Consider the following 15,000-nt stretch of genomic DNA (forward strand, 5'->3'; position numbering starts at 1 on the left):
TTTTTTTTTATTTCGCCCCGGCAGACGCGGTTTTTGCGCCGCCCCGGCTGACGCGGTTTTTGCCGCCCCGGCTGACGCAGTTCGGACTTAGCACTTTTCGGCTGTGCCTGGCTGGCGGCCCACTCACTCGATCGCCATGTCTGTTTGCCACAGTTTTCCCGGTGGTGCCGCACCCGGGCTCGCCCCGGCTGACGCAGTTTTCGCGCCGCCCCGGCTGACGCGGTTTCGTGCCGCCCCGGCAGACGCGGTTTTCGCGCCGCCCCGGCTGACGCGGTTTTTGCGTCGCCCCGGCTGACACGGTTCGGACTTTGCACTTTTCGGCTGTGCCTGGCTGGCGGCCCACTCACTCGATCGCCATGTCTGTTTGCCACAGTTTTCCCGGTGGTGCCGCACCCGGGCTCGCCCCGGCTGACGCAGTTTTCGCGCCGCCCCGGCTGACGCGGTTTCGTGCCGCCCCGGCAGACGCGGTTTTCGCGCCGCCCCGGCTGACGCGGTTTCGTGCCGCCCCGGCAGACGCAGTTCGGACTTAGCACTTTTCGGCTGTGCCTGGCTGGCGGCCCACTCACTCGATCGCCATGTCTGTTTGCCACAGTTTTCCCGGTGGTGCCGCACCCGGGCTCGCCCCGGCTGACGCAGTTTTCGCGCCGCCCCGGCTGACGCGGTTTCGTGCCGCCCCGGCAGACGCGGTTTTCGCGCCGCCCCGGCTGACGCGGTTTCGTGCCGCCCCGGCAGACGCAGTTCGGACTTAGCACTTTTCGGCTGTGCCTGGCTGGCGGCCCACTCACTCAATCGCCATGTCTGTTTGCCACAGTTTTCCCGGTGGTGCCGCACCCGGGCTCGCCCCGGCTGACGCAGTTTTCGCGCCGCCCCGGCTGACGCGGTTTCGTGCCGCCCCGGCAGACGCGGTTTTCGCGCCGCCCCGGCTGACGCGGTTTCGTGCCGCCCCGGCAGACGCAGTTCGGACTTAGCACTTTTCGGCTGTGCCTGGCTGGCGGCCCACTCACTCGATCGCCATGTCTGTTTGCCACAGTTTTCCCGGTGGTGCCGCACCCGGGCTCGCCCCGGCAGACGCGTTTTTTTTTTTCTTTCGCCCCGGCTGACGCAGTTTTCGCGCCGCCCCGGCTGACGCGGTTTCGTGCCGCCCCGGCAGACGCGGTTTTTTGCGCCGCCCCGGCTGACGCGGTTTTTGCCGCCCCGGCTGACGCAGTTCGGACTTAGCACTTTTCGGCTGTGCCTGGCTGGCGGCCCACTCACTCGATCGCCATGTCTGTTTGCCACAGTTTTCCCGGTGGTGCCGCACCCGGGCTCGCCCCGGCTGACGCAGTTTTCGCGCCGCCCCGGCTGACGCGGTTTCGTGCCGCCCCGGCAGACGCGGTTTTCGCGCCGCCCCGGCTGACGCGGTTTCGTGCCGCCCCGGCAGACGCAGTTCGGACTTAGCACTTTTCGGCTGTGCCTGGCTGGCGGCCCACTCACTCGATCGCCATGTCTGTTTGCCACAGTTTTCCCGGTGGTGCCGCACCCGGGCTCGCCCCGGCTGACGCAGTTTTCGCGCCGCCCCGGCTGACGCGGTTTCGTGCCGCCCCGGCAGACGCGGTTTTCGCGCCGCCCCGGCTGACGCGGTTTCGTGCCGCCCCGGCAGACGCAGTTCGGACTTAGCACTTTTCGGCTGTGCCTGGCTGGCGGCCCACTCACTCGATCGCCATGTCTGTTTGCCACAGTTTTCCCGGTGGTGCCGCACCCGGGCTCGCCCCGGCAGACGCGTTTTTTTTTTCTTTCGCCCCGGCTGACGCAGTTTTCGCGCCGCCCCGGCTGACGCGGTTTCGTGCCGCCCCGGCAGACGCGGTTTTTTTGCGCCGCCCCGGCTGACGCGGTTTTTGCCGCCCCGGCTGACGCAGTTCGGACTTGGCACTTTTTGGCTGAGCCTGGCTGGTGGCCCACTCACTCGATCGCCATGTCTGTTAGCCACAGTTTTCCCGGTGGTGCCGCACCCGGGCTCGCCCCGGCTGACGCAGTTTTCGCGCCGCCCCGGCAGACGCGGTTTTCGCGCCGCCCCGGCTGACGCGGTTTTTGCCGCCCCGGCTGACGCAGTTCGGACTTGGCACTTTTTGGGCTGAGCCTGGCTGGCGGCCCACTCACTCGATCGCCATGTCTGTTTGCCACAGTCTTCCCGGTGGTGCCGCACCCGGGCTCGCCCCGGCAGACGCGTTTTTTTTTTCTTTCGCCCCGGCAGACGTGGTTCCCCCCCCCCCCCTTTTCGCTCGCCCCGGCTGACGAGGTTTTCGCGCCGCCCCGGCTGACGCAGTTTTCGCGCCGCCCCGGCTGACGCGGTTTCGTGCCGCCCCGGCTGACGCGGTTTTCGCGCCGCCCCGGCTGACGCGGTTTTTGCGTCGCCCCGGCTGACACGGTTCGGACTTTGCACTTTTCGGCTGTGCCTGGCTGGCGGCCCACTCACTCGATCGCCATGTCTGTTTGCCCCAGTTTTCCCGGTGGTGCCGCACCCGGGCTCGCCCCGGCTGACGCAGTTTTCGCGCCGCCCCGGCAGACGCGGTTTTCGCGCCGCCCCGGCTGACGCGGTTTCGTGCCGCCCCGGCAGACGCAGTTCGGACTTAGCACTTTTCGGCTGTGCCTGGCTGGCGGCCCACTCACTCGATCGCCATGTCTGTTTGCCACAGTTTTCCCGGTGGTGCCGCACCCGGGCTCGCCCCGGCTGACGCAGTTTTCGCGCCGCCCCGGCTGACGCGGTTTCGTGCCGCCCCGGCAGACGCGGTTTTCGCGCCGCCCCGGCTGACGCGGTTTCGTGCCGCCCCGGCAGACGCAGTTCGGACTTAGCACTTTTCGGCTGTGCCTGGCTGGCGGCCCACTCACTCGATCGCCATGTCTGTTTGCCACAGTTTTCCCGGTGGTGCCGCACCCGGGCTCGCCCCGGCAGACGCGTTTTTTTTTTTCTTTCGCCCCGGCTGACGCAGTTTTCGCGCCGCCCCGGCTGACGCGGTTTCGTGCCGCCCCGGCAGACGCGGTTTTTTGCGCCGCCCCGGCTGACGCGGTTTTTGCCGCCCCGGCTGACGCAGTTCGGACTTAGCACTTTTCGGCTGTGCCTGGCTGGCGGCCCACTCACTCGATCGCCATGTCTGTTTGCCACAGTTTTCCCGGTGGTGCCGCACCCGGGCTCGCCCCGGCTGACGCAGTTTTCGCGCCGCCCCGGCTGACGCGGTTTCGTGCCGCCCCGGCAGACGCGGTTTTCGCGCCGCCCCGGCTGACGCGGTTTCGTGCCGCCCCGGCAGACGCAGTTCGGACTTAGCACTTTTCGGCTGTGCCTGGCTGGCGGCCCACTCACTCGATCGCCATGTCTGTTTGCCACAGTTTTCCCGGTGGTGCCGCACCCGGGCTCGCCCCGGCTGACGCAGTTTTCGCGCCGCCCCGGCTGACGCGGTTTCGTGCCGCCCCGGCAGACGCGGTTTTCGCGCCGCCCCGGCTGACGCGGTTTCGTGCCGCCCCGGCAGACGCAGTTCGGACTTAGCACTTTTCGGCTGTGCCTGGCTGGCGGCCCACTCACTCGATCGCCATGTCTGTTTGCCACAGTTTTCCCGGTGGTGCCGCACCCGGGCTCGCCCCGGCAGACGCGTTTTTTTTTTTCTTTCGCCCCGGCTGACGCAGTTTTCGCGCCGCCCCGGCTGACGCGGTTTCGTGCCGCCCCGGCAGACGCGGTTTTTTTGCGCCGCCCCGGCTGACGCGGTTTTTGCCGCCCCGGCTGACGCAGTTCGGACTTGGCACTTTTTGGCTGAGCCTGGCTGGTGGCCCACTCACTCGATCGCCATGTCTGTTAGCCACAGTTTTCCCGGTGGTGCCGCACCCGGGCTCGCCCCGGCTGACGCAGTTTTCGCGCCGCCCCGGCAGACGCGGTTTTCGCGCCGCCCCGGCTGACGCGGTTTTTGCCGCCCCGGCTGACGCAGTTCGGACTTGGCACTTTTTGGGCTGAGCCTGGCTGGCGGCCCACTCACTCGATCGCCATGTCTGTTTGCCACAGTCTTCCCGGTGGTGCCGCACCCGGGCTCGCCCCGGCAGACGCGTTTTTTTTTTCTTTCGCCCCGGCAGACGTGGTTCCCCCCCCCCCCTTTTCGCTCGCCCCGGCTGACGAGGTTTTCGCGCCGCCCCGGCTGACGCAGTTTTCGCGCCGCCCCGGCTGACGCGGTTTCGTGCCGCCCCGGCTGACGCGGTTTTCGCGCCGCCCCGGCTGACGCGGTTTTTGCGTCGCCCCGGCTGACACGGTTCGGACTTTGCACTTTTCGGCTGTGCCTGGCTGGCGGCCCACTCACTCGATCGCCATGTCTGTTTGCCACAGTTTTCCCGGTGGTGCCGCACCCGGGCTTGCCCCGGCAGACGCGTTTTTTTTTTTTCTTTTCGCCCCGGCTGACGCAGTTTTCGCCCCGCCCCGGCTGACGCGGTTTCGTGCCGCCCCGGCAGACGCGGTTTTTTGCGCCGCCCCGGCTGACGCGGTTTTTGCCGCCCCGGCTGACGCAGTTCGGACTTTGCACTTTTTGGCTGAGCCTGGCTGGCGGCCCACTCACTCGATCGCCATGTCTGTTTGCCACAGTTTTCCCGGTGGTGCCGCACCCGGGCTCGCCCCGGCAGACGCGTTTTTTTTTTCCTTCGCCCCGGCAGACGTGGTTCCCCCCCCCCCCCTCCGTCTTTCTTTTTGTTTTTTTTTTTCGCCGCGGCTGAAGTGGATTTTTCGGTGCCTCGACGCCCCGGTAGTCGCGGTTTTTCCGTTTCCGCACGGCCCCGGCTGACGCTGCTCGGTCACAGTCGCCTTTTGTGAGGATTGCAGACTTCTTGAGCGCGGGTGTTTTTTTTTTGTTGTTGTTGTTGTTTTATTACGCATTCGCTCCAGCAGACGCTGTTTAGACTTTTTGTTTCCTCTTTTATCCTGCGACGAGGTGACGAGGTTTATTCGGTGCCCCGCCGCCCCGGCTGAAGTGATTTTTCCTGTCCCGTGCCGCCCCGGCTGACGCGGTTGGGACTTCGCGTTTGTTCGGCCGCCACGGGTTTTGGCGCACTCGCTCGGTTGCTTGTTGTTGCCACTTGTTGCGAACCCAGGTTTCTTGAGCGAGCGCGGGCGTTTTTTCTTCCTTTCTTTCTTTGTTCTATGTGTTAGCGAATCGGCCTTTAATATCACACGAGGACTCACAACCAACAATTTTCAGTTTGAAGTGTAAAAAATCTGCAGGTGTTGACGTAACTGACTTGCCCCGTACCCTTGAGTACATCCATGAAGTTCTCGTAGTACTACTAAATCGCATTATTCCAAGTGGAGAAATTCCCATAAACTTGCAAACCTCTACACGAAAATCGGTGCGCGTGATAAAGTTGAAAATTATCGTCCGATATCAAATGTGCCTTCTATAACACAAATTCTAGGAAAAAAAAAAAACACTTGTTCGCCGTTCTCTGCGCCGTGACTGGCAGCACTCCGGCGAAGCGAAACGGGGTCGATTCGAGCACGATATCGGCGTCTTTCGACGTGCTCGCCGGCGACCGTCGCACGAGTACGTCGCACGAGCGCGTCTGCCGGGGCGCCGTTTGCGAAGCCGACGCAAAAGTGGGAACCGCCGCTCGGATGATCGCCGCTTTCGGCAGAGTGAGTGTTGGCACTCCGGGGAAGCGAAACAGCGTGAATGCGCCCACGAAATCGGCGTATTTTGAAGTGCCCGCCGGCGACCGTCGCACGAGTACGGTAAACCGCGTCAGCCGGGGCGTAGTTCGGGACGCCGACGAAAAAGTGGGAAGCGCAACTCGGATCTTCGCCGTTTTTGCAGGAGTGAGTGGCGGCCCTCCTGCGAGACCAAGAAGCATCGATTCGTGCACGAATTCGGCGCCTTTCGACGTGATCGCCGGCGACCGTCGCTCGAGTAGGGCAAACCGCGTCTGCCGGGGCGGGCTTCGGGACGCCGATGCGAAAGTGGGAAACGCTGCTCGGATGTTCGCCGTTTTTGGCCGAGTGAGTGCTGGCACTCGGGCGAAGCCAAACGGGGCCGATTACGGCACGATATCGGCGTCTTTCGACGTGCCCGGCGGCGACCGTCGCACGAGTACGGTAAACCGCGTCAGCCCGGGCGGAGTTCGGGACGCCGATGCGAAAGTGGAGAACGCCGCTCGGATCTTCGCCGTTTTTGGAGGAGTGAGTGGCGGCACTCCGGAGAAGCCAAGGAGCGCCAATTAGCGCACGATATCGGCGTCTTTCGACGCGCTCGCCGGCGACCGTCGAACGAGTAGGGCAAACCGCGTCTGCCGGGGCGGGGTTTACGACGCCGACGCAAAAGTGGGAACCGCCGCTCGGATGTTGGCCGTTTTTGGCAGAGTGAGTGCTGGCACACCGGCGACGCGAAAGAGCGCGAAAGCGCCCACGAAAGTGGCGTATTTGGACGTGCTTGACGGCGACCGCTGCAGGAGTACGAAAAACCACGTCAGCCGGGGCGAGCGACCCACGGCGGTCTGGGTGCTTATCGCTGCTATTATAGGGGCACCCCGGCAGACGCAGAAAAAAAAAATTTTTTTTCGACCTTCTTTTTTGCTGGTCGAGCTCGGGTAACCCAGGTCGCAATGGGAGCCGCGCACGAAAGCGGCGTCGCGAGACGCGTTCGCGGTCGCTAGTCGCACGAGCTCGGCAACCGCGTCAGCCGGCGCGGAGTTCGGGATGCCGACGGCTAAGTGGGTACCGCTGCTCGGATGTTCGCCGTTTTTGGCCGAGTGAGTGCTGGCACTCCGGCGAAGCGAAACGGGGCCGATTCGGGCACGATATCGGCGTATTTCGACGTGCTCGCCGGCGACCGTCGCACGAGTACGGCAAAGCGCGTCTGCCGGGGCGAGGTTTGCGATGCCGACGAAAAAGTGGGAAGCGCCGCTCGGATCTTCGCCGTTTTTGCAGGAGTGAGTGGCGGCCCTCCTGCGAGACCAAGAAGCATCGACTCGCGCACGATATCGGTGTCTTTCGACGTGCCCGCCGGCCACCGCCGCACGAGTACGGCAAACCGCGTATGCCGGGGCGGGGTTGGCGACGCCGACGCAAAAGTGGGAACCGCCACTAGGATGTTCGCCGTTTTTGGCAGAGTGAGTGCTGGCACACCGGCGACGCGAAAGAGCGCGAAAGCGCCCACGAAAGTGGCGTATTTGGACGTGCTTGACGGCGACCGCTGCAGGAGTACGAAAAACCACGTCAGCCGGGGCGAGCGACCCACGGCGGTCTGGGTGCTTATCGCTGCTATTATAGGGGCACCCCGGCAGACGCAGAAAAAAAAAATTTTTTTTCGACCTTCTTTTTTGCTGGTCGAGCTCGGGTAACCCAGGTCGCAATGGGAGCCGCGCACGAAAGCGGCGTCGCGAGACGCGTTCGCGGTCGCTAGTCGCACGAGCTCGGCAACCGCGTCAGCCGGCGCGGAGTTCGGGATGCCGACGGCTAAGTGGGTACCGCTGCTCGGATGTTCGCCGTTTTTGGCCGAGTGAGTGCTGGCACTCCGGCGAAGCGAAACGGGGCCGATTCGGGCACGATATCGGCGTATTTCGACGTGCTCGCCGGCGACCGTCGCACGAGTACGGCAAAGCGCGTCTGCCGGGGCGAGGTTTGCGATGCCGACGAAAAAGTGGGAAGCGCCGCTCGGATCTTCGCCGTTTTTGCAGGAGTGAGTGGCGGCCCTCCTGCGAGACCAAGAAGCATCGACTCGCGCACGATATCGGTGTCTTTCGACGTGCCCGCCGGCCACCGCCGCACGAGTACGGCAAACCGCGTATGCCGGGGCGGGGTTGGCGACGCCGACGCAAAAGTGGGAACCGCCACTAGGATGTTCGCCGTTTTTGGCAGAGTGAGTGCTGGCACTCCGGCGAAGCGAAAGAGCGCGAATGCGCCCACGAAAGTGGCGTGTTTGGACGTGCTTGACGACGACCACCGCAGGAAAACGAAAAACCACGTCAGCCGGGGCGAGCGACCCATGGCGGTCTGGGTGCTTATCGCTGCTATTATAGGGGCACCCCGGCAGACGCAAAAAAAAAAAAAATTTTTTTTCGACATTCTTTCTTGCTCGTCGACCTCGGGTGACCCAGGTCGCAGTGGGAGCCGCGCACGAAAGCGGCGTCGCGAGACGGCTTCGCGGTCGCTAGTCGCACGAGCTCGGCAACCGCGTCTGCCGGGGCGGAGTTCGGGACGCCGACGGCTAAGTGGGAACCGCCGCTCGGATGTTCGCCGTTTGTGGCCGAGTGAGTGCTGGCACTCCGGCGAAGCCAAACGGGGCCGATTCCGGCACGATATCGGCGTCTTTCTACGTGCTCGCCGGCGACCGTCGCACGAGTACGGCAAAGTGCGTCTGCCGGGGCGGGGTTTGCGACGCGTACGCAATAGTGAGAACCGTCGCTCGGATGTTCGTCGTCTTTCGCCGAGCCAGTGCTGGCACTCCGGCGAAGCCGAACGGAGCCGATTCGGGCACGATATCGGCGTCTTTCCACGTGCTCGCCGGCGACCGTCGCACGAGTACGGTAAACCGCGTCAGCCGGGGCGGAGTTCGGGACGCCGATGCGAAAGTGGGAAGCGCCGCTCGGATCTTCGCCGTTTTTGGAGGAGTCAGTGGCGGCACTCCGGTGAAGCCAAGGTGCGCCAATTCGCGCACGATATCGGCGTCTTTCGACGTGCCCGCCGGCCACCGTCGCACGAGTACGGCAAACCTCGTCTGCCGGGGCGGGGTTTGCGACGCCGACGCAAAAGTGGGAACCGCCGCTCGGATGTTCGCCGTTTTTGGCAGAGTGAGTGCTGGCACTCCGGCGAAGCGAAAGAGCGTGAATGCGCCCACGAAAGTAGCGTATTTGGACGTGCTTGACGGCGACCGCCGCAGGAGTACGAAAAACCACGTCAGCCGGGGCGAGCGACCCACGGCGGTCTGGGTGCTTATCGCTGCTATTATAGGGGCACCCCGGCAGACGCAGAAAGAAAAAAAAAAAAAAATGGGGACATGGCGTGCGTCACCGTGCGGCTTCGCAGCGTTGCCGAAGTCGCCGAGCCCTTCGACTGAGCCGAACGGCGGACAGGGAACGTTGGTCGGCCGTTCTAACCTGTCGGTGCCACGCCGAGACGTCGTTAAGGAAAACCGCGTCGTGGGCCTCTACGACGCCGTCGAGTCGTTGTACGTTTGGTGTCCAGCGTGTCGGCGGCGAGTAGCGGACACGTCGTTCACGACTTCGGTCTTTCGCAGTCGACGCGAACTTGCGGAGAGTCGTGGTGCCTCACGTTTTCGGCAGAAACCGCGGCGGAATTTTCCCGTGCGTGCGCGCACGACCTCGGTGCTGTGCCGTCAGCGTAGTGTTGCACAAACTCGTGGCCTACCCAAGGTGCGGTACGTTTGCGGCCGTATCCTCGGTGGGAATTTCGTGAGTAGGGTCGCAAATTCTACGACCTCGGCGGGTTTGAGAGCGACGTAGACTTGTGGCACGCTCAACGTGCCACACGTTTCGGGGCACACCCGCGGTGAAATTTTCTCGAGTACGCTCGTATTAGTGCCCAAGGAGGTCTGGGTACTTATCGCTGCTATTATGTGGGGGTTCTCGTGAGCGGCGTACGCGAAAGCGACCGGGTGTCTGATATGCGGCGGGCTTCGGCCTCGTCAAGCGTGTCCTCGGGTCTGCTCCAGGGGAATCCACGGCAGTCGTCTGCAGCCTCATCCGCTTGATGCGTTAGGGGCTGGTTGTCGGACGGTGCCGTTTTACCACGATATCGAGGTGTGTTCCGTGTCGTCCTCGGGCGATTCAGATGCGAAAGCGCCGAAGACGCGGGCGTGACCCGTCGTCTGGCGGCTTTGCAGTCTCGGCTCCGTTGCTAGTTCCGGCCGGTCCACCGACAGTGCAGCGGGCTTGGGCAACCCGCACGGCGCGACCGAGTCGATGCAACGAAAAAGAGCGAGCATGAACGTGCTTCTTGCCGCACGGCTCCCACTCGTCTTTCGGGAAGGTTGTGCCGTAGCGAGCTCGAACGCCGTCATCTCGGAGTGCAAAATAAGCGTGTTGGGGCGCCTGAAGGTGGCCTCCGCCGCACACAGACTGCGTCCGGCCCGCCGAAGGCGAGGACGGACGCGCAGTCGAACGATTACCTGGTTGATCCTGCCAGTAATCATATGCTTGTCTCAAAGATTAAGCCATGCATGTCTAAGTACATGCCGAAATAAGGCGAAACCGCGAATGGCTCATTAAATCAGTTATGGTTCCTTAGATCGTTTCTTCCTACTTGGATAACTGTGGCAATTCTAGAGCTAATACATGCAGTGAGCCTGGAGCCCTTTGGGTAACGGGTGCTTTTATTAGACCAAGATCGATCGGGTTTCGGCCCGTATTGTGTGGTGACTCTGGATAACTTTGTGCTGATCGCATGGCCACGAGCCGGCGACGTTTCTTTCAAGTGTCTGCCTTATCAACTTTCGATGGTAGGTTACTTGCTTACCATGGTTGTTACGGGTAACGGAGAATCAGGGTTCGATTCCGGAGAGGGAGCCTGAGAAACGGCTACCACATCCAAGGAAGGCAGCAGGCGCGCAAATTACCCACTCCCGGCACGGGGAGGTAGTGACGAAAAATAACAATACGGGACTCTTTTGAGGCCCCGTAATTGAAATGAGTACACTCTAAATCCTTTAACGAGGATCAATTGGAGGGCAAGTCTGGTGCCAGCAGCCGCGGTAATTCCAGCTCCAATAGCGTATACTAAAGCTGCTGCGGTTAAAAAGCTCGTAGTTGGATCTCAGTTCCAGACGAGTAGTGCATCTACCCGATGCGACGGCTCGGACTGAACATCATGCCGGTTCTTTCTTGGTGCACTTCATTGTGTGCCTCGAGATGGCCGGTGCTTTTACTTTGAAAAAATTAGAGTGCTCAACGCAGGCGAGTCGCCTGAATAAACTTGCATGGAATAATAGAACAAGACCTCGTTTCTGTTCTGTTGGTTTTTGGAATACGAGGTAATGATTAAGAGGGACGGACGGGGGCATTCGTATTGCGGCGCTAGAGGTGAAATTCTTGGACCGTCGCAAGACGAACTACTGCGAAAGCATTTGCCAAGAATGTTTTCATTGATCAAGAACGAAAGTCAGAGGTTCGAAGGCGATCAGATACCGCCCTAGTTCTGACCATAAACGATGCCAACCAGCGATCCGCCTGAGTTACTCAAATGACTCGGCGGGCAGCTTCCGGGAAACCAAAGTATTTGGGTTCCGGGGGAAGTATGGTTGCAAAGCTGAAACTTAAAGGAATTGACGGAAGGGCACCACCAGGAGTGGAGCCTGCGGCTTAATTTGACTCAACACGGGAAAACTTACCCGGCCCGGACACTGGGAGGATTGACAGATTGAGAGCTCTTTCTTGATTCGGTGGATGGTGGTGCATGGCCGTTCTTAGTTGGTGGAGCGATTTGTCTGGTTAATTCCGATAACGAACGAGACTCTAGCCTATTAAATAGGTGCGGGGTTCCCAGCACCTTACAACCTTCTTAGAGGGACAAGCGGCTCCTAGCCGCACGAAACAGAGCAATAACAGGTCTGTGATGCCCTTAGATGTCCGGGGCCGCACGCGCGCTACACTGAAGGAAGCAGCGTGTCTTTATCCCTGTCTGAAAAGACTGGGTAACCCGTGGAACTTCTTTCGTGATTGGGATAGGGGCTTGCAATTGTTCCCCTTGAACGAGGAATTCCCAGTAAGCGCGAGTCATAAGCTCGCGTTGATTACGTCCCTGCCCTTTGTACACACCGCCCGTCGCTACTACCGATTGAATGATTTAGTGAGGTCTTCGGACCGATGTCCGGCGCGGCCTTTCGGTTGCGCCGGTCTGTTGGAAAGATGACCAAACTTGATCATTTAGAGGAAGTAAAAGTCGTAACAAGGTTTCCGTAGGTGAACCTGCGGAAGGATCATTAACGGATTGTGAAGGGTGAGCGCCTCAGCTGCGTCTGCGCCCGACACTTTCTGCCGCTGACCCCGTTTGGACGCGGGGTCGGCTTTTCCCCACGGGGCTGCCTGAATGTGGAGCGGCACCCCGTGACAAATTGTTGCGCCCAGCGGACGCCAACACCGCGACCTTGGACGGTCGGCCAGGTGGCGGACGCGGGTACAAACGGCGCAACGCACTCATAGGTCGGCTTTCGACCCGCCACTGCACCGTGGCTCGAAGCGCTCGAAATGCGCGACCCGACCGCTGCGGGACCGCCTAGTACTGTAAACAGGAGCGGCGGAGCGCGAACGGCGAGTCGTGGTTACGTCGGTAGAAGGCGAGGCTGCGCGTTCCCGAAACGCCAGCCGAGTGCCCTCCCGACCGTTCGAGCGTGCAAGAACGAGACCCGACAATCGCGCGGCGACTGCCAAGTACGAGAGGAACGGCACAAGCGTCGGCGGTCGGTCAAGGAACTGGCGATGTGACGGGTCCGCTGTGCACCAGTGCATACCGTCCCGCCGTCCGCGGCAAGCGCCTCCGCGTCCTCGGGTGACGGAGGCTGCCGGTCGGTTCTTGCAGGCGAGGGATCTCGCTGGCACCGGTTCGCGTTGACGCGCGGCCGGTCATGGCACGGCGATGCGACGGCCGAGGTGCGCAGTACTCGATGGAGGAACCGCACGCTCCGATGACCGTCCCGCCCTCCGCGGCGTATGCGTACCGACCGTAATGGTTGCAGCAGCGCCGGCCGGCTTTTGAATTCGCCACACGAAACACGGTGCGAGATCGCGGTTAGGGGAGCGTCGACGTTGCCAGGCGTTTTGCTTGCTGCCGAGGGAAAGGCGGCACGGCCACGTCGCGCTCGTCGCGATTAGCGGGTCTGCGCGCTTTGGGAAGGTGCCGCAACGACTTGCCGAAAGAGGAAGCACGGAAGAACGAGGGACTTGGACGTCCCGACAATTGAACGCACTTGCGGCCAGGCCCTTGCTGGCTTCGTTCTTCCGCCTCGAGTAGGCTCGTACGCGGCTCCGGCGCCGAAAGTGGTCCTTGGCACCGACTTCGGTGGACGTGGGAAGTGCCGCGCAAGTACGGCGCGCCTGGCTCCACCTGTTGGCTAAAGTAGGCAGCCGGATCGGCATTTTGGTGTGCGGTGGCAAACCGTGGATGCGAAAAAAGCTTGTGCGATTTCGTGGAACAAAAAGCGGGGGTCCCCCTTTTTATGCGGAGGAGACCGACCCGCCTGCCGTGGTGAACCGCGACGCCACGGTAAAAACGGGAGAGGCTTGTCGATGGGACCGTGCATCCCGCGCTCCACGGAGGCCGGGAGGCGGCCGCCCGAGGAAATGTGTAGCCGTCGAGGCCCGCATCTGCGTGCACTCTTATCCAAATGGGTGTACCGCAGGCATTTTCTGGTTAGGCGGGCCAATGAGAGCGAGCACACAACGATACCTACGGGTCCGGCTTGGAGAACCGGCTTCGACGCCTCCCGAGTATTTATAGAGGGGTGGACCACGAAAGCACTCGCAAGTAGCGAAAGCGAAACGCCGTCCGAAACACACCGTTTGCTCGATTTGCGGCAGCCGAAAAAGGCGCGGCAGAGTTTTGGAGTCCAAGCGTGCGCTGAAAAGCGCCCTTCTTGGCCACTGTTTGGCCGAGTGCCAGAAACGTTTGGTTTTGACTGTACGGAATTGAACAAACACTTTTTCACGACTCTAAGCGGTGGATCACTCGGTTCTCGGGTCGATGAAGAACGCAGCCAGCTGCGAGACTTGGTGTGAATTGCAGGACACACTGAGCACTGATTCTTTGAACGCACATTGCGGCCTTGGGTCTTCCCTTGGCTTCGTCTGTCTGAGGGTCGGATCACATATCAAGAGAGCCTTCGGCGCACAAGGGAACGTGAGCCGTCGACTCGTTTTGACCGCGTCGGCAACACGGACAGCACGCTGAACACCTCACAGCGAGCGCCAACAGCGGCCACTCAAGGGCGAGACGGTGGCGACCGTCGTGCCAGAGCCCAACCGAAACGGGGGCGACCGACTGCATTGAGGATGTGGCACCTCGTTGAGACCGCCGCAGGACTTCGAGTCGGAAGGAAGCCTGCAGGGAAAGTGCGGTCGAGGTTGCGTACTCCTCTCTGCGACCGGGCGCGCAAGAGCTGCGAGAGCCACGGACGCGCAACTTTAACGCACGGTAAACACGAGGAGCGAAAGCCGGCCAGCAAAGCTTCTCCAGCCGTGCGCAAAGTGCGCGAGATCGCAGCCTTGCGTTGCGCTTGTTGCCCTCGAAGTAAGCAGGGTGTCCCGTAGACCGGGCGCTCGAACACGCTGCGGGGCCGTGCCTCCTCCAGGCTTTGCCGCGCGAACAGGGAACGTTCGCGCGCAAAGCGCAGGGAGGTGAGGAGGCTGCGCCCGACGTTTGCGGTTCGCTGCGTACGCGGTTGATGCGGAGAGCACGGCGCGACGACTTGCCGCGAAGCGGAAAAAGTCTCCCGCACGAGTTGGCGAAACGTTGGCGAAGCTTAAGGCGTTCTCGTCGTAGTCCGCCGTCGGTCTAAGTGCTTCGCAGTTCCCGTCCCGTTCAAAAAACTGGGCCACTCCAGTTGGGGCGGGGGCGACGCTACACGAGACGATGCCTCTCGCCAGGCTGCGTGGCTGCCCTTGCGGCGGCGGCGACTGGCCTCGGCGGTGTTTGGGCTTTCGACACGGTCGTTTATCACGCAACTGCTCGGACGACGCACGCGCGCAGCGGAATGCCGCTTGCCAGCCTTGTGAAGATGTGACCCTGTACAGGGTTGCGGGCGCACTTGGTAGGGCGTCGTACTCGGTTCGCGATGGGTTTACGAACGTGTCCCGTCACTTCCACGTCACACCGGTTGTGCGCCGCACGCGTGCAGCGGGGAAGCCGATTGCCAGCCTTGTGAAGAAGTGGCCCTGTACAGGGTTGCGGGCGCACTTGGTAGGGCGAGCGCACGCGGTCGTGCAGGAAGTTGATGGAAGCGAATGTATCCGCTGTCGACCTCAGATCAGGCGAGACAACCCGCTGAATTTAAGCAT

General features: G+C 62.1%; 2 non-coding genes and 1 pseudogene across 2 annotated transcripts; all 3 read left to right on the top strand.

Moving 5' to 3' along the window:
- Positions 1–10,118: 10,118 nt before the first annotated feature.
- Positions 10,119–11,933, top strand: LOC142794120 (small subunit ribosomal RNA). The gene has a single exon (XR_012892087.1). It is a non-coding gene; the product is annotated as a small subunit ribosomal RNA (ribosomal RNA).
- A 1,719-nt stretch (positions 11,934–13,652) lies between these two features.
- LOC142794129 (5.8S ribosomal RNA) lies at positions 13,653–13,805 on the top strand. The gene has a single exon (XR_012892093.1). It is a non-coding gene; the product is annotated as a 5.8S ribosomal RNA (ribosomal RNA).
- Positions 13,806–14,959: 1,154 nt separating this feature from the next.
- The window catches only part of LOC142794128 (large subunit ribosomal RNA), a 2,858-nt pseudogene continuing 2,817 nt past the window's right edge, over positions 14,960–15,000 (top strand).

The sequence above is a fragment of the Rhipicephalus microplus genome, unplaced genomic scaffold, assembly GCF_043290135.1.
Source record: "Rhipicephalus microplus isolate Deutch F79 unplaced genomic scaffold, USDA_Rmic scaffold_375, whole genome shotgun sequence".
Classification (NCBI taxonomy): Eukaryota; Metazoa; Arthropoda; class Arachnida; order Ixodida; family Ixodidae; genus Rhipicephalus; species Rhipicephalus microplus.